The sequence below is a fragment of the Garra rufa genome, chromosome 14 (assembly GCF_049309525.1).
Source record: "Garra rufa chromosome 14, GarRuf1.0, whole genome shotgun sequence".
Classification (NCBI taxonomy): Eukaryota; Metazoa; Chordata; class Actinopteri; order Cypriniformes; family Cyprinidae; genus Garra; species Garra rufa.
Genome location: NC_133374.1, coordinates 16,712,520 through 16,732,883, shown reverse-complemented (window position 1 = coordinate 16,732,883; position 20,364 = coordinate 16,712,520).

Here is a 20,364-nt window from a genome sequence, read left to right as displayed (position 1 = left end):
GAATTAAAACGCGTTTGCTCTGAAACTTGTCCTACTGGAACATTTTACTAAGAAGTCAATGTGTTCTTTGGAAATTATACATTTGCAATGTACAGACTAGGCTATTATGACAACTTAAACTCATGAGAAGGGTTGTCGATTAATCGTGAATAATCACATCTGAAAGTAAAGTTTGTGTTTACATAATATATATTTACTAAATATAAATATACACAGTACACACCTATATTAAATAAGCAGAAACTTGTTTTGGATGTGATTAATTGTGTAAAAAAATCGATTTGACAGCCCTATTATGAAGTTAAGAATGTGTGAAACCTCTTAAATGCCTTAATGTAACTTACAGTAATTGATGTCTTTTACTGAAATATTATTTAATATATTTACAAAATTCACAGCGTTTAATGCATATTTAGAACTATGGGGGGGGCGCCATTATTTTGATGATATAAAATGGTTGCACTCGGAGAGCTACTGATGCTACCTAGTACCTGTTGGTATTTTTACCACTACACAACTCGGAAAATAGAATACTGATACAATTGTGGAGCTTTTGGTTGTAATTTTCAGTCGAAGGGCAACAAGATAAATGATGTAAGTCTTCACTGCTTTCCTAGCAATGAGAACAGGAGAAAAGAATGGGAAGATGCCTGTGGATGAATAAAACATCCTAAAGACCTGCGTCTTTGCTCTCTCCACTTTAGCCCTAATGCTTTTGAGGTTTTTACTAGACCATAGCTACTGAAAGAGCTTATCAATGGCAGAGACAAGAAATGCTCGATGCCATCCTGGCAGGGTGGAAAACATACTGATGCTTGTCATGACGCTGCAGCCACTGATGAGTTTCTCAACGCTGATTTCACTCAATATCCGGGTGCGTTTAGAAAAATAATTGGTTTAAGCCTATGCTTATATCCATCACCACCTATAGGCTCTATCAGTAGCTGTGGTCATTGTATCAGTAATTTGTTAAACAAGTTGTGTATTCCAAGTTTTGTTGTGGTAAAAATAGCAACAGGTAGCGCCAGTAGCTAACCAAGTGCAACCATTTTACATCATCGAAATAATGAGTCCAAAATACGTATAAAACAATGTGAATGTTTTAAAAAAACAAATCTTTCATGGGTTTTCTACTACATATTTCAGTAAGAGACGTATTTTATGTTACATTAAGGCAGTCTTAATAACCAGGGATCCCTTTTAAAGGATAGTTCAACCAAAGGGATAGTTCTCACTCTCATGTCATTCCAAACCTGTTGGTTACAGGAGTAAATGATGTCGGAATTATCATTTTTAGTTGTACAATCCCTTTAAGAAGGAATCATTGCACCATTTCAGTGATAGAAAGCAGAATTAGGTTTTATTCCAGTTGACAAACACTTTTTTTTGTTGTTTTCCTATTTAAGTAGATGCATTTTCATGACTGAAAATATCTGCCTTGGGGCATTACAAATACTAGTGAACTGGTTTGCCTTAAAAGGACTTTGTATTTAGAGTCATACTGCTGTTGTAATAAGATTACAGCATATATGTCGCTGTTGCAAAGCCAAACTCAAAACTGACTATTGGTTTACAAAATATACAAGACACGACAATTTACTCTAAAAACGAATGCTAAAAATGACCTGCGCTCTGTTTTGTTCACTACAAAAGGTCTGAGATTGAACCAAACAAATCAGTTACTGGAGTGACAGAGAACTTCCCTAGTGTGTCACCATTCTTAAGATATTGCTTGTGAGCTTTATGCTTTTCAATCAGTAGGAAATATGAGATAACAGCAAAGGTCCGCTGCCCTGTCTGGGGCCAGTAACGGTGACCGATATGCCAACAGATGCCTAAAAACTGGCCTAATCCAATCTGTCATTCTGCTCCAATATCATTATCTCATAGTGGCAGATAACAATGTATCCTTTAATAGAGAAAAGCGCAAAGCACTAGAGGGTAAGAAAGACTTAAAGATGATGGAATGTAAACCACTGGACAGTTGTCAACCCGACTTCATTTTCATCCTGGTTGGGTGATAAGTGTGCGATGCAGGGACATAACTGGCAGTGACGATGTAAAAAGATATCTCAGAGTCAGATTAAAATATGCAGTTTGTGTGCATATACAACTTCTGCATTACACAAAAGTAGAAGATCTTTTAATGCAGTGTAAACAAATATAGCTGGCCTTTGTCCATGATCATAAAGCATAGAATAAAAACCTGTTACTCTCATTTTCCCTCTATAGACAGGTGGAAATAATGAACAAAGCACTCGGATGTCAGACCCTATCTCCCATAACCCTGAAAATGAGGCTATGAATAATCAGGGACACCTGTGTTGCAGTAGTGGTCAGTGATACCATCACACTCATCTCAATATTGACACTCTTGAGTACAAAGAAATCTCACAAGCAATCTCAAATGCTCAGTAGAATTGGAATGACTTAAAAAACCTGCATAACAGTAATAATAGTATAGTTACAGCTGCACAAATAACTGAATATAATCAAGATTGCAATTACAGTTGCCACAATTAAAGGGATAGTTCACCCAAAAATGAAAATTTGATGTTTATCTGCTTACCCCAGGGCATCCAAGATGTAGGTGACTTTGTTTCTTCAGTAGAACACAAACAAAGATTTTCTGTCAGTCATGTAATGGCAGTCAATGGGACCCACGGCTTTGAGAGTCAAAAAAACATACACAGACAAAACCAAACCCTGCAGCTTGTGATGATACATTGAGGTATTAAGACATAAAACAATCGTTCTGTGCAAGAAACTGAACAGTATTTATATCATTTTTACCTCTGATTCACTGCAATGTCCAACTGTCCTGAGCGCGTTCACAACAGCCTGTTTACCAGTGATGCGCGGGTCAATGTATAAACAACCCGAACCCGACCGACGTTTTCAACTAACCCGCCCACAACTCGAACCGCAAAAAAAAGAAAAAGAAAATATTGTACCCGACCCACTTCCTGACCCGCATGTTTAATATTTGCGACTGACACCAGCGTTTATATGCGGCTATATGCGGTGGAGATGCGTTCACTGTCAAACATCATTCGGCATCAATTAGGTAATTTTGTCAAAAGAAATGTTCTTGATTACAAGAAAAATACAGATTGTTCTTGTTGTGATTTATTTTGTCTTTCCTTTATACAGATTTAAATAGTTTCGTTTTCGAAGTACTCTAAATTATGTCAGTGATTCTCCGATGTTAAATATGATCAAGAATTATTTTATTTCGATCTACAGTGTAATAAAAGTTAAGAAAAAGATTAGCCTATAGCCCTAAATATATAGACTACAAGCTTATTCCTTTTTTCTTAACTTTTAACTTCTTCTAAAAATTATCAAGAATATTAAATCAACTTAATAGGCTAGGTTAACGAATTCTCTTATACAAACATAACGAATGCACTTCAAAACGAAGTTTTCATATACAGGTCCTTCTAAAAAAATTAGCATATTGTGATAAAGTTCATTATTTTCTGTAATGTACTGATAAACATTAGACTTTCATATATTTTTAGATTCATTACACACAACTGAAGTAGTTCAAGCCTTTTATTGTTTTAATATTGATGATTTTGTCATACAGCTCATGAAAACCCAAAATTCCTATCTCAAAAAATTTGCATATTTCATCCGACCAATAAAAGAAAAGTGTTTTTAAAAAGTCAACCTTCAAATAATTATGTTCAGTTATGCACTCAATACTTGGTCGGGAATCCTTTTGCAGAAATGACTGCTTCAATGCGGCGTGGCATGGAGGCAATCAGCCTGTGGCACTAGGATGCTTCAATAGCGGCCTTAAGCTCATCCAGAGTGTTGGGTCTTGCGTCTCTCAACTTTCTCTTCACAATATCCCACAGATTCTCTATGGGGTTCGGGTTAGGAGAGTTGGCAGGCCAATTGAGCACAGTAATACCATGGTCAGTAAACCATTTACCAGTGGTTTTGGCACTGTGAGCAGGTGCCAGGTCGTGCTGAAAAATGAAATCTTCATCTCCATAAAGCTTTTCAGCAGATGGAAGCATGAAGTGCTCCAAAATCTCCTGATAGCTAGCTGCATTGACCCTGCCCTTGATAAAACACAGTGGTCCAACACCAGCAGCTGACATGGCACCCCAGACCATCACTGACTGTGGGTACTTGACACTGGACTTCAGGCATTTTGGCATTTCCCTCTCCCCAGTCTTCCTCCAGACTCTGGCACCTTGATTTCCGAATGACATGCAAAATTTGCTTTCATCCGAAAAAAGTACTTTGGACCACTGAGCAACAGTCCAGTGCTGCTTCTCTGTAGCCCAGGTCAGGCGCTTCTGCCGCTGTTTCTGGTTCAAAAGTGGCTTGACCTGGGGATGTTTCTACTCCAGACTCAGTCCACTGCTTCCGCAGGTCCCCCAAGGTCTGGAATCGGTCCTTCTCCACAATCTTCCTCAGGGTCCGGTCACCTCTTCTCGTTGTGCAGCGTTTTCTGCCACACTTTTTCCTTCCCACAGACTTCCCACTGAGGTGCCTTGATACAGCACTCTGGGAACAGCCTATTCGTTCAGAAATTTCTTTCTGTGTCTTACCCTCTTGCTTGAGGGTGTCAATGATGGCCTTCTGGACAGCAGTCAGGTCGGCAGTCTTACCCATGATTGCGGTTTTGAGTAATGAACCAGGCTGGGAGTTTTTAAAAGCCTCAGGAATCTTTTGCAGGTGTTTAGAGTTAATTAGTTGATTCAGATGATTAGGTTAATAGCTCGTTTAGAGAACCTTTTCATGATATGCTAATATTTTGAGATAGGAATTTTGGGTTTTCATGAGCTGTATGCCAAAATCATCAATATTAAAACAATAAAAGGCTTGAACTACTTCAGTTGTGTGTAATGAATCTAAAATATATGAAAGTCTAATGTTTATCAGTACATTACAGAAAATAATGAATTTTATCACAATATGCTAATTTTTTGAGAAGGACCTGTATAAATGCAGGAATCACGAATATGACAAAATAATATTATTTTATATATATGAATTGTATAGCTATAGCCTAATAGTTGTATCAAATGAATAAGGAAATTATAGTGCCTTGAATTTATTAAGTAATGTTTAATTTCGTTCGTTTCGCTCTCTGGAAATGTAAAGAAAAAATACCGTTTTTACTTGGAATTCGTTTTTAATCCCTGGTTTTAAACAAGCATATACATGAGATAATTTATATATTATTGCTTGAATAAACGTTTAAAAATAGTGCTAGAAATTTTATAGTTCACGAAATTAAACAGACCTAGGCATTTGAAAAGACATAGTGAAATGTGTCTAATAATTCCAAAAAGAAAGAGAAGCATTGGACATAATCAAAATATTCGAGACATTTATACCATTTTCTTAACAATTAAGATGCTGCATGTGTTTATCCAGTCTAATCGAAGTGTGCGTCTCTCCCCCGACTTTCCCAACAAAAATCCCACCCCCTCTCAGAAAATACATAAAGCTGACATTACTGAGCTATATGCGTTTAAAAGTAGCCTATTAAAATGGTACAATGGCATTGCTCAGTTCAATGTGTTGGGAAATCGGGCATTTATTCAACAGTTAATAACGCTCAACATTCAAAAGGTAAATATTATTCAGCCAATAAAGTGTAGATCTATGTATTTCATAGAAAATTGTGTCTAGTACTATATAAATTAAAAAGGTTTGATTGGCATCTTTATTTCAAACGACCCGACCAACCGCAACCCGAATATCATTAAAAATATTTTTGGATGACTCATAACCGCGGGTAACCGCGGGTGACCGCAGGCACCCGCTCATTTTGGATCAACCCGCGCATCACTGCTGTTTACACAGTGCAGAGAGATTGTGGGTACGAAGCTCCTCAAAATGGTAATTACTTGTGCTTATCCTGATTGTTGATGAACCCATTAAAAAATAAAGATTACGTTTGCTTGCGCGAACTCATCCGGGAGTGTTGACTTTTCATCGACTCCCAACTTTTGAGCCTGATCGACTCAAGTTATGGTTGCTTGCTCTTCATCACATGCCGGCTGTTGTGAATGCACTCAGGACAGTTGGACATCGTGGTGGATCAGAGGTAAAAAATGATGTAAATGCTGTTCAGTTTCTTGCACAGATCGATTGTTTTGTGTCTTAAGACCTCAATGTATCGTCACGAGCCGAAGGGTTTAATTTGGTTTTATCTGTGTATGTTTTTTTTTGACGTGAGTCCCATTGACTGCCATTATATGACTGACAGACTGCAAACGGGTTGAGATAAAAATCTTTGTTTGTGTCCTACTAAAGAAACAGAGTCACCCACATCTTGGATGCCCTGGGGGGTAAGCAGATAAACATCACATTTTCATTTTTGTGTGAACTATCCCTTTAAGTTAGCAGGAAAAGTGTCAAACTGTAATGGCCAATTAGAAGTGTCTGAACGAGCCCACACCTTATCAGTAATGACAACTACTACTAATGTGCAATTTGTTTTCCCCTGATTTTGTGGCGGAACATAACCTCAATTGCAGTGCTCAGTCATGTGAAACACTGCATTCTTCATTTTAACAAAATGGAAGTATTCTAATATGGTTGCGTTTGTGTAATTTATTCAAAATTTGAATGACATCAACCTGAAACCTGTTGCATGTTTGACAGACCACCAGAGTGAATAAGCCCCCGTCGTAAAACAATGGCCATGGCTCGCAGCTAAAGCTCACATACAATTTATGGGTCATTTCTGGTACTCAGTTTTCAAAGATCTCAGATTCTTGGCTCTCCTTAGGTTACTCATGTGTTTATGGCTATAAGTGTGGGTCTGAATGGTTAACTTAAAGGGACAGTTTACCAAAAAATGACCTTTGATGAGATTTTTGATGAAATACAAGCTTTCTGACCCTGCATAGACAGCAACACAACTGACACATTCAAGGCCCAGAAAGGTAGTAAGGACATTGATCCAATAGTCCATGTGACATCAGCGGTTCAACCGGAATGTTATGAAGCTACAAGAATACTTTGTGTGGGCAAAGAAAGCAAAATTAATAATTTTATTCAACAATTTCTTCTCTTTCCTGTCAGTTTTGACATATGTGTTGTGGTACTCTTGTGAACGCATGTCGAAGAATGTGTCAGTTGCATTGCTGTCAATCCAGGATCAGAAAGCTTTTGGATTTCATCAAAAATATCTTAATTTGTGTTCCAAAGATAAATGAAGGTTGTATGGGTATGGAACAGAATTTTCCTTTTTGGGTGATCTCTTTAAACTCAAACTTTAGGACATGTTTTTAACAAGGGATCTGTTCCTCTAATGCTCTTAAATGTACTAGTCTAAAAGTACAAGTGTACACTATTTTTGCCAACTGTCAGCATTAGTGAGTACACACTTGCATCATATTATTTTTCACCAGAGACAGAGGAACAGTTCCCGAAAACATGGAAATTCTGTCAACATTTACTAACCTCATGTGGTTTTAAAAATGTTTTTATTTTTTCTATGGAACACAAAAGTATTGGATGGACGGATAGATATTTGTAGAAACAGACAGTGAGTCAGATAGACAGATTGATAGATAGATTTACTGATTCCTACAGGACAAAGTTACAAAGCTGTGGTGCTCTGAACTGACTGAACTTTTGCCTGATTTCAAGACCAGAATATAGTCCTAATTTAAGTACAAAAAGCTGGGACAAGATTAAGCAATAATGTCAAATATACAGAACATACGGGACTTCTTTAATAACAAGTTTCTGATTTATTAGGACAAACCACCCAAGGGTACAGCATGTTGCATAAGCAACGTTTAGTAGCGGGCATTCAGTAACTATTGCAATTTCAAAAAATCTATTATAGAAGCCAGACAGGATAACGTGGTTTTGCTGCGTACCTACAAATAAATGATAATCGACTCCTGCGAAATGTTATCACGTTCCGAGGAAGCCTGTTTAATTAGGTTCAATTTCAAGTGCGTCTGAATACGGTAATTATCTCAATCAAATCAGCCTTATTCCTAACGGCTGAAATGTCAGTTTTGTTACCCGCTCCTGTGGATGCCGTTTTCGATTTGTTGTGTGAAACACACTTTCTTGTGTTACAGACATGGTATGTGCAGGGAAAATTAATAGGAAAAGGATGGCTGGACACTTGACCTCTGAATGACCTGATCTCCCAAGGCACCAGCTCTGTCATGAAATGACTAATGTTGTTATTGTCCAGTTTGAAGAACGAACTGAAGGTTTCGGCAAAGTAACATGCATGCAAAAAACAATGTGAATGCGGAAATACCTTCTAAAACAAACTGTTGCATACATAATGATGCAACGAAGGCCTGGACCTTGCCAGATGGATACTATCAGAGCTATTAACATTTTTATGTTTTGTGACAGTCGTCCCTGTGGTTCAACGGGGTCATGTTAAATAATAAGTGTAAACATGACTGCCTTAACAAGACTCACTGACTTGAACCTCCCTCAGTTTTGGTTTAATGGGAAAGACCCCAATGTTATCACAGCACCCTCACAATAACAAATACAGTTAGTATTTTAAAAGAGGAGCCGGCAGATTTCCAATCAGGAGGTGGTGAGAGACAAGTCTTTCCGTTGTTTCATAATGAAAGAGTTGGAGAGAGACGGGAAGAGAATGACAGAGCAAGAGGGTGGCATACAGAAAAAAGGCTGAATCTAAAATAGACGCAACTGATTATTCATTTATTCACTCATTAGTGGGAGATCAGATCAAGGATGCAACAGCCAGGCCTGGCAAAACTCCTGGACGTGCAACAGACACCGGGGTCAAACAAGGTTTATTAAAATATCCACGGGAAGGACAAAAGGTCAGCTAGATCTAGAGCTAGATAAAACCTTACTATTTGAAGCCCATATCAAAGGTGACAACAGATGTAAACACATTTATAGGCGCACATTGCCGCAAATCCAATATATCATTTCCAATAATTCCTGTTTGATGAAGATTGTACAGCTGTGGTACAAAGAAACGCCTGAAAATAACCTGTACTCTTTAAAAGAAAGTGGAAAGTGGAGAGTTCTGTGTTGAGTGATTCAACATTGTTCCTGAAATCGCCCAGCAGCTCTTGGAAACCATTTCTTTCCACGAAAAATCATCCCGTTAAATCTTAAAAGTCATCTCCAGTTCTCACACAAAACTCTACACACAGAAGCCTATAACATGCAGGTGCAGGTGAGAACAACTCTCGTATGTGACTCTGGACTACAAAACCAGTCATAAGTAGCACAGATATATTTGTAGCAATAGCCAACAATTCATTGTATGGGTCAAAATTATAGATTTTTGTTTTATGCCAAAAAACATTAGGATATTAAGTAAAGATCATGTTCCATGAAGATATTTTTTAAATTTCCTATCATAAATATATCAAAACTTCATTTTTGATTTGTAATATGCATTGCTAAGAACTTTATTTGGACAACTTTAAAGGTGATTTTCTTAATATTTCGATTTTTTTGCACCCTCAGATTACAGATTTTGTATCCCGGCCAAATATTGTCCTATACTAACAACCATATACCTCAATGGAAAGCTTATTTGTACAAATCTCAATTTAAATTAAAATTGAATTGACCCTTGAAACTGGTTCCAGGGTCAAAATATATTGTATTTTCAATGGAAAAATAATTTCTGTTTTAAACCTTTTATTCAATTTTGAATAAATATGGAGTAAAACAAGTGCTAATTTCTCCAATATGTGTGCATCGATGTCGATTTGTTTCATTATAAAATCATATTTTGTTCAAATTAGGGCTGGTAATCAGTAAAAAAAAAAAAAATAAGTAGTCACATTTTTTTCTGAAATTAATTGTGATTAATCCCACTTAATAATATAAGTTTTTAAACATACTTTTATATTGCAATAATTCCACATTCAATCTTCAACTGAATGTAGAAACAACATAAAGACAGTGTTTTTTAATATTTGTAAAATATTTTTTTTTATGACAGAATGAGAGTATCACTGATGTCAACATTATTGATGTCTCTAAAACCTGTTCTTTTTTCCTTAATATTTAACCACTGACTAAGGACATTCAACATTTCAGTATAATTGAGAGCTATTAATTTTAACATGTATTAGACTTTAAAAAATAACAACTAATTCAAGTGAACTTAAAACAAACTTCACATAAACCCATTATTTACCTGTGCCCTTCAGCAAGTAGGAAATATGCATAAGTTATAAAACACTAAATACTAAATTAAATGTAGATGAATCCTTAAAGCTACCAAAGTTATTGGTTTCCTGTTTTTTCTTTTGTTCTTTGATTATTAGAATTCACAGCAGCAGGTCATTAGGTTATATGGCTGCTATTCCTTTAAAGGGTTCACCCAAAAATGAAAATTAGTCCATGATTTACTCACTCTCAAGGCATCCTAGGCCTATATGACCTACTTTTTTTTGAAGAATCCAATTGGAGTTATATTAAAAAATGTGCTGGCTCTTTCAAGCTTTATCATGGCAATAGGCAGGTGTTTCTCTTCAACAGGTCAAAACAATTCCAACAAAGTGCATTCATCCATAATAAAAAGTGCCTCACGCGGCTCCGGGGGTGAATAAAGGCCTCCTGTAGCGAATCGATGTGTTCCTGTTTAAAATGTTTAAAACGTAATAATCACTTTAATCTAGCTTGCGCTCACTGTTGTACATGGTAGATAGATTGAAGTGATTCTTATGTTTTAAATATGGATATTTTTCTTAAAAAAAAAAAGCATTGAACTTTATTCACCCTCCAGAGCCATGTGAGGCACTTTATTGGACTTGTTTTGGACTGATGAAGAGCAACATCCGTCTATTAGCATGATAAAGCTTGAGAGAGCCCGGACATTTTTAATATAACTCCGATTGGATTTTGAAGGAAGTCATATAAACCTAGGATGCCTGGAGGGTGAATAAATAATGGGCTAATTTTTATTTTTGGGTGAACTAACTCTTTAAGAGCTGGCGCTTATAAATGTGACACAGATCTGACTCGTAGTTTCATTTAATAGCCCTGCCCCGGCATTAACTGTGTTAAATATTTTTAATGCTGTTAAACTGAAAAAAAAAAAAAAAAAATTAATTGCCTATGAAACGCACTAATTTTGACAGCAATAGTTCAAATGTATAATAAATACTGTATGTGACCCAGGACCACAAAACCAGGGATAAGGGTAAATTTTTTTAATTAAAGATTTATGCTTCATCTGAAAGCTGAATAAATAAGATTTCCATTGATGCATAGTTGGTTAAGATAGGTCCATATCTGATAAATTGAATAAATTGATTTGAAAATCTGGAATCTGAGGGTGCAAAAAATCTAAATATTTAGAAAATCACCTTTAAAGTCGTCCAAGTGAAGTTCTTAGCAATGCATATTACTAAGCAAAAATAAGTTTTGATATATTTACAGTAGAAAATGTACAAAATATCTTCATGGAACATGATCTTTACTTAATATCTTAATGATTCTTGGCATAAAAGAAAAATCTATAATTTTGACCCATACAATGTATTTTTGAGTATTGCTACAAATATACCCATGCTACTTAAGACATGTGAAAATTCTGAAAAAGAAGCACATTTGTTCTGTCCTATACTAAGGCTACTACATTCACCGCCCTCATATCAGGTTCATACCTAGCCCAGGAGAATATGGCAAAGGGGAGGTCAAGTCCTGTGGTTAACTGCTTTTTCTGGACTGTTGACTGGTGAGATTTGACACCTTTCCCTGCTGGTATCCAACCAATTTCTTCAACCTTTTTAACACTGATACATTTCACAGAAATAACAACAGTGTAACTTTTAAGAACCAGTTAACCATTTAATAACTCTTATGTCATTTGTATATCTACACTCTCTGTATTTGTATATGATTTATTACAATGTACATACAATATTCAATCTAAAACCTTATTTTAAACAGTTTTTTTTGATGAATTTTATTTTTTATTATTAATATTCTAAATATTATGCAATCACATTTTATGACCTGAATGGAATGTTTGTAACATTTTTACTATTAAAAATCATTAGACAGAAGGCATAAAGGTGATTAAAAAGTGAAATACATTTAAAGAAATGGCCAGTTGCATACATAGCCACTACACATTCGTATCTGTTTTAATCTCAAAAAAATGTTTTTTATGATACACTTATTTATGCATACACATTTGTGACCCTGGATCACAAAACCACTCTTAAGTAGCACAGGTTTATTTGTAGCAATTGTAACATATTGTATTGGTCAAAACTATTTTTATGCCAAAAAATCATTAGGATATTAAGTAAAGATCATGTTCCATGAGGACATTTAGTTAATTTCCTACCATAAATACATTAAAACTTAATTTTTGATTAGTAATATGCATTGCTAAGAAATTTAAAGGCAGATTCTAGATTTTCAAACAGTTGTATCTCGAATATTGTCATATCGTAACAAACGGAAAGCTTATTTATTCAGCTTTCAGAAGATGTGAAAATCTCAATTTTGAAAAAAAAAATTGACCATTATGGTTTTGTGGTCAAGGGTCACATTTTTGATACACAAACACAAAGCAGAAAGCAGGTTTTCTTGTCATTCAAGCTTTCAAAATGAAGTCTTCTGTCACAAAATTATGTAACACCATGCAGATCTGGTTTGGCACCTGCTATATATTTCCTAACTATAAATTGACAAAAGCCATAACAGTTGTATGTTATGACATGAACAACAAAAGGAACAGGGACTGTTTGTGCTGGTCTGCCAGTCCACTTTAATCCAATACACACAGACACACACACACACACACACACACACACACACACACACACACACACACACACACACACACACACACACACACACACACACACACACACACAATCAGCTATTGCAAAACAGATCAAAATGTCAGAATTCTATTTAGTGATTAATACAGAATAGAACACATGAATATATTCCTGATGCCATCAAGACACATTCTTCTTCCAACAGTCTTTCCTGTCCTAGAGTGACGTTTGGTGGAAAAAACACAATCATTCAAAGATAAATGTAATTACAGACTTACAGCATTCTGGTCTTGCGGTCTGCATTAGGCAACAGTACAAAAGAGCTGATGAATGTGTCATTACCAGTGAGGAATATTACGGCTCCTTTAAGGGTGACATGTCGACTTCAGTATGATGGTAGCGGTGCAAGAAGCCCAACTAAGCTTTTTTTTTTTACTGCCAGGACGCACCTGGCTGTTCAAACAGCAGAGGCTTTTAACATGAGAACATTGGGCAACTGAACGGGAACTAATTCAATTGGGCTCCAAACTGCTCAGCATGATGAATAAGCAGGTAGCTAGGCTGGACACAAACTCATGGTGTCTACCTGAGACCATAACCAGATCATTCACCACACCATGCCGTAATTTATGCCAACTGATCATGCCATTCTGAATTAGATCACAGATGCACAACTAGACAGACAAATCAAGCTCATCCCCTTTAATTCTTAAAGGAACTCCAAGTTCATGCACCTAGAAAAGTAGTCCCACTTCAAAACGTAAGCTTCATATTTCAACTTTTAAACTCTCTTGGAATGTTGGCTCGCCATATATCCATTGTAAGCGTGTTACTGTAACCACTATTAAAGGAATGGTTCGCCTACAACAATAAAACAAAAGCGGAAAGCACGCACCTTACTGTCAAGCTCCAAAAGGACACCATAAAAATAGTTTATGGTACTCTTGCACTATTAAGGCCTTCTGAAGCCATTATGATTTATATGCTTTATGAAAGGAACAGACAAAAATTCAGCTTCCTTTCCACTGTAGCTCTCAAATATCACTTGTGTTTGCGTGTATTCAAACATAAATAGCTCTCATGTGTCTCATCGCTGAAGCAAGTTTTAAAATGTGCAAACGAGTCAACAGTGGTACTTACAGAAATTAATTACAAATGTAATTACATATTACAATTACATAGTTTTTTTTTTTTTTTTTTTTTTAAAGGTAAGTACAATGTAAAAACATGAATGTACACAAAAAGTACATTGGAACAAATAATTAATTTAAATGTAATAGTAGTTAAGGCCACCTAATGTAACGTGGGACCAAATATTTAATTCATATTATTTACAGAGTATCTGCAGTATTTTAAAAATAAAATTTAAAGGCTTTTAAAGACCTGCACAAATAAAAGTAATACTGTATGAGTGGAGTAGGGCAATGTCTATGGTAAAGTATTAGTGACTGATATAAAATGACTGTAAATATATATATATATTATATATATATATATATATATATATATGTGTGTGTGTGTGTGAAAAGTTTCTAAAAGTTTCTAAAACTTGAAAGTTTTTCACTAATACATCTCACATTTCAGCCTAAAAGTACTAAAAGATTGTCAAAAAGAAACCATATAATTAATAATAAAATTTAACTAGCCCAAATAAAAAAGACCATTTCTAAACAGAAAATCAGATAGGAGTCTAAATGTCAATCAAAAATATTTTCAATTCACAAATATCAACAAATATCAAGGAATTATTATTTTTTCACTAGTTACAGTGTATCTGCATAATTTTTTAAATATAAATTTAGGCAATTTATGACCCTTTTTAAGAGCTGCACAAGTAAAATGAACACAGTATGAGTGGGTTGGACAATGGACGGTAACATATTAAGCCATAAAATGACATGATTTATAAATTAATATGTATTCAGATTGTCACAAAAACAAAACATCTTATACAATGGCATTTCAGCCTTTATACCATTAAAAGGGATAAATCAAGTATATAATTGATTATATTTATTTAAAACATAAATAACACTGTCTTAATTGTTTATATTTTTAGAAAGCACATTAAGTTCTTTCACAATTACAACTCTATGTGTTAAAACATGCATTAAAACATGGGTCGATTATTAGAAATAATCTGACTACAAACAGCTGAAAATTCGCAAATTAATTCTTCGTCACGAGGTGGCGCTTTAGGAGCTGAAATATTAACGGTTTCCCTAGTAACAGCTGAAAACAAAGCAGCATTTACGCTGTTTTATCAGGCATGAAATGGAAATGCCAAAGACACGTTTCTGAGGACAGTTTCTATTCGGATACATTTATATAAAGACATCCGTACGCATTTTGACTTGTAAACCATTGAAACGTGCAGAGTGCATATTTATTCAGTGACATTGCCTCATGAATATGGCATCATTGCCTTTTGAAATTTAATCCAGCCCTATCTCGATTGACGTCTTTCCGTCCCTAACTGTAAGACCTCATAAACTTATGATTAAACCTTTTATTTTAATACTATTCAATATATTTAAAACTTTTTATGGCCTTAAATTTGGTACAGCTAATTTGAGGAGTTTTTAAGGACCGGGACGTCGGGCTGGCGATTTTGCGAGCCCCGAGTTCTCGTTTTAAACATAATTTGTATTTCAACAACCTCACGGCAAGTTTTATCTCCCGCTCTGTTCCATCAGAGGGCGCGCATCAAAAAAGACCGGCGGATCTCACTACAGCCACACGTGCAGACTCCAGCGGAGCTGTTTGGGTTATTTTTCTTTTACATTTTATAAGTCTAACAAAAAATAACTATTAAGTATGAAAGCAAATTAATATGAAACCGATGCAACTGCATATTCAAGCACTTTCAAGCACTTAAAGTGCATATTGCAGGTTAGAGACTCCAGTGAATTGATGTATAGAAAAATAATGTAGGAACCAGATTTTCTTTAAAATATACTTCAAAATACGCTATTAAGGCTTCTAGAGTCGTTTTTGTGAGAGAATTTTACTTCCGCATCTGAAAAACTGGCAAACCGGTAGTGACGTAACGAGAGGGAGAGCGGTCAATGTAAACCATAGGAAAACAATGGATCGCCATGACTGTTCGGACGCGGAGAACATTTAAAATGTTTATTTACACTTGTATGACGAACCACAGACACAAATATGAGCCTGCTATGTGGCCAAGAGAACAGGGACATGCCAGGATTAAACAGAACAACGGTCAGAGAAGACAAATTAAGTTGTGGTGTGAGGAGAACAGGGCAGGTGTCTGTGAGAGATCAGTGTTAGCTGACGATATCTAATCGGGCAAAATCATAGCATTTGTCATCTAGAAGTATTGATTCTACTTACCAGTAACACAAACGAATGATCGTTGATCAAGCGTGTCATACTCATTAATATCCGACGCTAACATTACGTGATATAGCGGGTTCTTAGTACCGCGCGCGCGAGAGATAAACACCTGTTTGTTGTATTATATGCTTATATGGGAAATGCCCCCAAACTTGATGTGCTGTCTCTGACTCTGCACCCAGGCTTTGAGGCTTGCTGTCTGAAATCAAATAGGTTCTACATATAGCTTAAATGCATTTTAGGCAGGGGCATAGACATCTCCAGGCCAGCAGACATGAGTAAGTTTATGGTAAAGATCATTTATTACTCTGAGCAAAATACTTGTACGTACAAATAAACAGTAAAATTTAATCTCAATTACAGTTTGACTATATTTAGGTGACAAATACATGTAAAGTAAAACTTTTTGATGCCATTGGTATAAGACAATTAATATTGACAGCATATGGTATTCATCAGGAAGCCCTTACCTGCATGTGTTGTGTCAGCTATTAGTTTACAGAGGATTACTTTATAAAGGTTTTGAATGGCCCCATTTTGGTGACAAACAATAAAAAATAATCACAATCACAAATTGTCTTACTGTATACATTTTTTTTATATGAAGTGTACAACATATATATCAAGCAGATCTGCATTTATGGCTAATTCAATTCAGTTTAATTTACACAGCAATAAATCATAAATATTATTTCATAGTACTGTTAATACCCAACTTAAAACACAACATTGCAACTGTTAATATATACATGTAGATGTACAAAACATATACTACTGAAAGAAAAATATTTTCAGTGTGGGTATCACACTAATGTGTTATATTAGAGGTGGTTAATAACAGCTGGCTCCACTGCTTCAGATCTTCACACAGCCTCATGTCTTGCAATGTCTCCCAAAGCCCTATAAACACAACACATGACAATAAATTACAAATTAGCTGTGCAAACAATGTGACCAAGCTGTAACTAGACTTGAGGATTATAATATTAACAAACTGAGGATAACTGACCAGTAATGCCTTCTACTATGGTACCGTTTTTACACGGTTCTTAAAATGATATTGCTAATGCTTACAAGCTAGCCACGGTGCTTTACAAAAACTTATACACATCTCGTTGTCTCATTATCTAAATATGTTCACGGGTTTGGTATTCATGAGAAGTTGTGAGAAGAAAAACAAGACTTACGGTGCAGTTCACGTTTTCGTCGAGCTGCATCTCTGACGGCTTCGGACGAACCACAGTCTGACAGCGGACCCGATGAAGCTGCTGTGTGCACCGAAGGAACTGCACCGGCTCTGAGCCTCACTTGGTTCTTGCTTCAGCATCTCATGTTGAACTGCATCATATCGCCGGGATGATAATCCTCCAGTGTAAAGTGAACGCGTTTTTCAAAGCAAATGCATTAGTATAGGCCCGTCACTTCATCCGCACAAACGCACCCAGATACGGAAGATAGCACCGTTCTTTTTATTGTAAGTAAACCCGTGGACATGATGTCCTGACAGGCTGGAGTTTGCACAGCCTCCATAAACACAATAATTTACCATGACGATGATCAATTGAAATTAAAAATAACTACCGAAAACACACTAACTCACGACTGCTCCTACTGAATAGCAACAGAGCTTGGCGAACGACTCCCTCTCGTGACGTCATATGACGCGGTGAGGAAAAAAAAGTTGTTTTTGAGAGCGGTCAAGGAAACCGTCACTTTGTCATCTAAATTTGTGCCCTTAGGTCTTGTAAAATATTTTCAAATAGTGCATTAACGGTTCGTATAGTATTTTCATTCACGAATATATGTTTATCTCGAATTTTTTTTAACCTGCAATATGCACTTTAATCCAAAATCCAAGCATTTTTCAAACCTTGAAAACACTACATTAAAATTCAAGCATTTTCAAGGAATTCAAGCACCCGTACGAACCCTGAGAAAAGCACCTTTAAAATTGTCCAAATGAAGATCTTAGCAATGCATATTACTAATCAAAAGTACATTTTGATGTATTTACAATAGGAAATTTACAAAATGTCTTCATGGAACATGATCTTTACTTAATACCTTAATGATTTTTGGCATAAAAGACCCATACAATGTATTGTTATGAGTGGTTTTTGTGGTCCAGGTTCACATACAGTGCCTTGCAAAAGTATTCATACCCCTTCATTTTTTTCACATTTTGTTTTGTTGCAGCATTTTGTTGAACTGCTTTAAATGAGTTTTTCCCCACATCAGTTTACACTCCATACACCATAACAATGACAAAGCAAAAACCAGATTTGCAAATTTTACAAATTTATTAAAAATAAAACACTGAAATAAGTACATTGCATAAGTATTCATACCCTTAATTCAGTACATAGTTGAAGCACCTTTACAGCCTCAAGTCTTTTTGGGTATGATGTGACAAGCTTTGCACATCTGCATTTGGCAATAATCTGCCATCTGCCTCACCTTTTCACCTCTCAAGCTCTGTCAGCTTGGATGGGGGCTGGTAGACATTTTCTAGAGTCCTAGTTGTTCCAATCGTCTTCCATTATGGATAATGGAGGCTACATGCTTCTGTGAACCTTCAATGCAGCAGATTTTTTTTCTGAACTCTTCCCTACATCATTGCCTTAACGCAAGTCTGTCACTGAGCTCTACAGGCAGTTATCTTGACCTCAGGACTTGGTTTTTGCTCTGATATGCATTTTCAGCTGTTAGACCTTTTCTGAGAGGTGTGTGCCTTTCTGAATCATACTCATTCAAATGAATTTACCACAGTTTAACTCCACTCGAAGTGTAGTAACATCTAGAAGCAATGTGAATGCTCCTGAGCTAAATTTCGAGTGCCCCTGAAAAGGGTATGAATACTTATGCAACGGGATCTTTTCAGTTTTTTATTTCTAATAAATTTGCAAAGTTGTTACAAACCTGTTTTGTGCTTTGTCATTATGGTGTATGAGATGTAGATTGATGTGGGAAAAAAGTAATTCAAAGCAGTTTAACATAATGCTGCAACAAAACAAAATGTGAAAAAATGAAGGGGTATGAATACTTTTGCAAGGCACTGTATATGAATCACATATATCACAAAGCTAAATTATTTAGCAGTCGTCAGTGTCACATAATAGTTTATTTGTTAAAAAATACAGGAACAAAATGTAATATTGTGAAATATTATTGCAATTTAAAAAAGCGGTTTTCTATTTTAATAAACTTTAAAATATAATTTATTCCTGTGATGCAAAGCTGAATTTTCAACTTCATTACTCCAGTCTTCAGTGTCACATGATCCTTCAGAAATCATTGTTGGAAACTTAACATGACTACTTAAAATTTTTTGGAACCTGTGATACTTTTTTTTAGGATTCTTTGATAAATAAAATGTTGAAAAGAACAGCATTTATTTAAAATAGAAATCTGTTGTAACATAATACACTACCGTTCAAAGTATGTGGTCAGTACATTTTTTCTTTCTTTCTTTCTTTTGATTTGAAACAAACCAATACTTTTACTCAGCAAGGATGTGTTAAATTGATAAAAAGTGATAGCAAAGATTTCTATTTTGAATAAATGCTGTTCTTTATAACTTTTTATTCATCAAAGAATGCCGAAAAAAGTATCACAAGTAAAAAAAAAAAAAGCAGCATAGCTGTTTGATAGTAAGTCAGCATATTAAAATGATTTCTGAAGGATCATGTGACACTGAAGACTGGAGTAACGACTGATGAAAATTTAGCTTTGCAACACAGAAATAAATTATATTTTAAAGTATATTAAAATAAAAAACACTATTTTAAATTGCAATAATATTTTACAGATTTTTTTTTTTTTTGTAGTTTTAATCAAATTAACGCATCCTTGATGAGCACGATCCCAAACTTTTGAATGGCAGTGTATTTATAACCCCATATCTCATTGTATAAGCTATACATTACATAAGTGGAGAAAAAACCTCAACCAACTTCCTGATATGTCTATTTCTTATGCAGACACACACACATAAGCAAATGCAAACATTCAGAGACACACGAAATGAAACTTGACCTCTGCATTACACACAAATGATGAACCTCTGTGCTGGACGTCATAATGAAAATAAACATCAGTTATGGGCTTCATTAGAATATACTTTTGTGAGAACGTTGGGTTTTTCCATCCATGTAAATTAAACAAATTACTGGCTTAAATTCTTAATTCGTCAAATCGAATCACTAGTAAAACTGTTAAATGAACCGCTAATTAACAGAATCTT